Consider the following 4,567-nt stretch of genomic DNA (forward strand, 5'->3'; position numbering starts at 1 on the left):
AGAAGCTCAGCCATCCGTGAGAGACTCGGAGTAGAGCCGCTGCTCCTTTACGTTGAAAGGAGCCAGTTGAGGTGGTTTGGGCATCTAGTAAGGATGCCACCTGGGCGCCTCCCTAGGGAGGTGTTCCAGGCACGTCCAGCGAGGAGACCCCGGGGAAGACCCAGGACTCGGTGGAGAGATTATATTTCCTCACTGGCCTGGGAACGCCTCGGGATCCCCCAGTCGGAGCTGGAGGATGTGGCCCGGAGAAGGGAAGATTGGGGTTCCTTACTGGAGCTGCTGCCCCCGCGACCCGACCCCGGATAAGCGGTAGACGATGGATGGATGGATGGATCAGCTTTAATAAATCCTCAAGATACAGAAACTGTATTTTTAAGGGAGATTTTGGAGTAGGATCACAAACATTCAGCACTGCTCTACTCCTTGTCAGATGTTCTTAGATTGCAGTGCAGTAGAGTACACACTCTGTGAGTGACCTTAGGCTCGTTCTAATCAGGCCCATCTCAAACGCTGCCTTGGCACAAGCCTCCACACTCTCCATATCTCTGCCTCCTGAACCAGGGCTTTGTTTATCAGAGAAAAAACCTGATTACTAGTGTGTGAGTGCATGTGTACGTGCGTGTGTGTGTGCGTGTGTGCGTGTGTGTGTGTGTGTGTGTGTGTGTGTGTGTGAGCGAGAGACAGAGAGAGAGACAGAGAGAGAGACTATGAGAGCAGAACTTGTGTGTGGGCTATAGCTATCAGACACAGTTGTTGAGATGAAATTTTTCCATTCACAGTCCGAAAAAAAGTTGACAGAGTCATTTCAAATGATTTTAAGGACTCACATACAGCATGTACATTTTTAAAAAGTGTCACCTTCCTCTCCTATTCCAGTGAGTATACTGTAAGGAATATATAAACCAGGTCACATTATTCAGAAGCATTTCATGACATTTTCCACTTGCCATTTCTCAGTGAAAGAACCTTTTGTGAGCATCTGTAAACAGATTACAGCTCAAGGAACACTGTGCTCCACTGGACATCCTCTAAAGAAAACTGAATTATGAGGTTTTAAATATGACACGCTGTATGTTATCAGCATAATGGCCGTTTTTTGTAGTCTTATAAGGTGCACAGGGCAATCCCTGATTTTATGTTTGGGAGACTTGGGAATTTATTCTACCTGGGAATTTTTACAATTCTACAAGTCACTAAAATATTATTGTATTTCTCCATGTATTGCCCAGTTATTAATCTAATCAGTTACTCAAAATGTAAATGTTTGACTTCGTTTTCCAGTTATCCCCACTAATGTCAGCAAGATTTCATTACTTACGATGATAAATCATGGAAGAAAACGACTTCATATTTCATAATCATATCAAGCCCAGAATCGATGTTGAACAGGCCAAAACATGTTGGGTTGTTCTTTAATATGTTTTTTATGGCAAATTGGTTTTGGCAAATTCTTTGTTCTTATCCATTGTGTCTTGTATGTTATTCAACCTGCTGAATATGTGACACACCACTATGATAAGACCACTGCTCAAACTACCATCTCAGTACGTAAACAATATATGCAATGATGTCAAGAAATCTTTTGTTGCCCTCTTTGACTTCCTGCACATTTAAACTCGACCACAGTGTGGTCGATGGGCCAGGTACAGTGTTTGTGCTGCGTGTTGGACAGAAATACTCGTAAATACCTATTCAAACTATTTAAATAATCAAATAGTCATCTCAACTGAGAGGAATGCAAAAATAAATATCAAGGACAACACATTCATGACCTTTTAAAGAACAAAAGGGTTCCACAGTCACAGAACACGTATTCAATGAGGAAGCACATGAGAAATATACTTAATCACTCCAAATCTGAGGGTGTGAAAAAGATTAAATGCTGCTTGTGGTCTCGCCTGGTGTATTTAGGATGACTGTAGAGTGCATCTGCATAACCACAAGCCTCCTCCGTTAACCTCTCATGCTGTATGGTTGTTCGCTGTTCCATGACATCAACACGTACTTGAGTACATTTTCCATCCATGTTTTCATCTGCATGCTATGAAAAATCCAAAATGTTTAGGAAACATTGATGGCAGCATATTCTGAGTTTTTATCTGGTTTAGTCACAGCATGCTGTTCTCTGGCAGGTATCCCAGACTGTCGGTGGTTGACGACAGCATACACTGCATGGTCTGACACTTGACTTTCATCTGTAGTGTTTGCCACAGCAAGCTGGTTCCCATTGGTCATCAGGGGAGATTGTGATGGTGGTCTTTCTGCAGTACTTGAAGAGTAATTGGTGTCATACAGGACAAGAGCGGAAGGAGCACTCCAAATTGGGGAAGTCCGGTATAATGTGAGAACAGACAGAAAACAGACATAAGCCAATAGAATCTCTTGCTTGACACCATTATGATTCATCTGGGTTAAAGACATTGTGTGACATTTTGCAAAATTCGCCTTACAACTCTACAACTCTCACAGACGATAATCAATTTCCTCATCTAACTCTCAGCAAGAATGCGAGTATGTTTATTTCCCAAAACTACTCTCTCATCACATCAATGACCTGCATTGCCTGTCCCTTTGTGTGTAAAAATGTATGTATATAATTGAACGAATAAAGGTTCTTACCTGCATTGTGGTCAGAGTTTCTCACCCCCTGGTTTAAATCTGTAGATTAATAGAAACTATATACAATCAATACCTGAAATGATTCCATCTATTTTTGCACTGAGGGAGAACAACTGCTCACCTGAAACTGAGATGTTGATGATGTGACTGAGATGTTAGATTTGTATCCTTTTAAGAGACATCTGTACAGACCATCGTCACAAATGGAAATCCATGTGAAAGTCAAATACGAGGTCAGTTCATCCCCAACGTGTTCGTAATTCTGTGTTATTTCTACATTATCTTTGTAATTGATCTGATCACATTCGTCGTATGTGTCGAGCTGTTTACACCAAGTGACATTTAGTGATTCTCCACAGCGTTTGATAGGACAACTGACCGTCAGACGTTGTTGTGGGACAGTTTTCCATGTTGTGCCACTTCGGACCATCACTCCACATAAAGGAAAGATGTCTAAAAAAATTTTTTTTTTAAATCGGATTTCACTCATCTTTAGTCTTGTCTGAAATTATTCACATTACACCAAACATCTTTATTTTGTCTCGAAGATGTTTATAATTTCAGGAAATAATTCCAGATGACAGAAAAGTGTCACTCAATACTTGAGTACATTTTGACAAATACATCTACAATGCAAGATTATTTCTTCAATGCAAGAAATGTAGTTACATTTTCAAAATATATTAAAACTCGTAAATGATGCAATATCAACACTGCTACCACGTTTTCACATTTTTCCATTTTTTTTCCTGTTATGTATTTCTTAGTAACTCTGAAACACAAAGTCTTTTATCCCTTACTCCCTAACCTGCCGTGTTCTTCACTTGTTTAATTATGTTTTTAAATGAGTTGATTTTTGTGGAATGTGATGTTTAATATATGTTTTTAGACGTGGACTCCAGGACTAGCAGGTGTTTTAGGGCACAGCTTATGGGGATCCTTTAATAAACTAAACTAAACATGAATGTTCCCAACACTTTTTCACAGGCTGTAATCTAAAGTGTAACTGTTGAATGTATTGAAAGCAGAGGTAAAATAAGTATTCAGATATTTTACTTAAGTAAACGTAGCCTACCACGTAGCCTACCACAGTGCCAACATACTACAAGTAGCGCTGCATTCAAAATATTACTTAAAATTACAAAAGCGTTCGCATCAACATATACTTAAAGTATCAAAAATATACATTATGCAGAATGGCCCATTTCAGAGTTATGTATCGTGTAATATTGGACTAAGATTATTGATGCATTAATGTGTTCATTGTAATGTTGCAGCTGGTGATGGTGGAGCTCATTTGAATTACTTCATATACTTATGGATAGCTTGATTAGTTGATTTATATGTTGCAATGATAATCTAGATCGGCAAAGTAACTAGTAACTAAAGCTGTCAAATAAATGTAGTGGAGTAAATATGTAAAATGTGCAAGTATTTCAAAACTGTAGCAAAGTACATTACTTGAGTAAATGCACTTAGTTATACTCCACCACTGCTTGAAAGTCATATCAAAATATAAAAGAGTGTTAAGGCGTACCTTTTCCATAGATGCGGACAACTGTAAAACAATTAAATATCAGCAGATAGGTGGATGGTCGTCTATCCATTCTGCCTGATGTGTTCACTACTATGAGACCTTACAGTTTATGTTAAAGTTTTGCTACTGCTGCATGGGCTTTTTTCACTTGTTACAAGCTCACCACTTCCTGTCCTCCCACATACATTCAAAGACCCCCCTGCATGTGTGTATTTCAATATGTCACAACATAACACATTTGCACACATGTGAAAATTGCATGTTCTTTATTGTCTTTGCAATTGAATTCTGCAACAGAAACACACACACACACACACACACACACACACACACACACACACACACACATACACACACACACACACACACACACACACACACACATACACACACACACACACACACACACAC

General features: G+C 39.4%; 1 long non-coding RNA gene across 1 annotated transcript; it reads right to left on the reverse strand.

Moving 5' to 3' along the window:
• Nucleotides 1-317: 317 nt before the first annotated feature.
• LOC115026615 (uncharacterized) lies at nt 318-4,241 on the reverse strand. The gene is made up of 3 exons (XR_003834305.1): nt 4,157-4,241; nt 2,620-2,658; nt 318-2,269 (listed from the first exon to the last, which is right to left on the reverse strand). It is a non-coding gene; the product is annotated as an uncharacterized LOC115026615 (long non-coding RNA).
• Between the last annotated feature and the right edge of the window lie 326 nt (nt 4,242-4,567).

This window comes from Cottoperca gobio, chromosome 21, assembly GCF_900634415.1.
Source record: "Cottoperca gobio chromosome 21, fCotGob3.1, whole genome shotgun sequence".
In the NCBI taxonomy this organism is placed as follows: domain Eukaryota; kingdom Metazoa; phylum Chordata; class Actinopteri; order Perciformes; family Bovichtidae; genus Cottoperca; species Cottoperca gobio.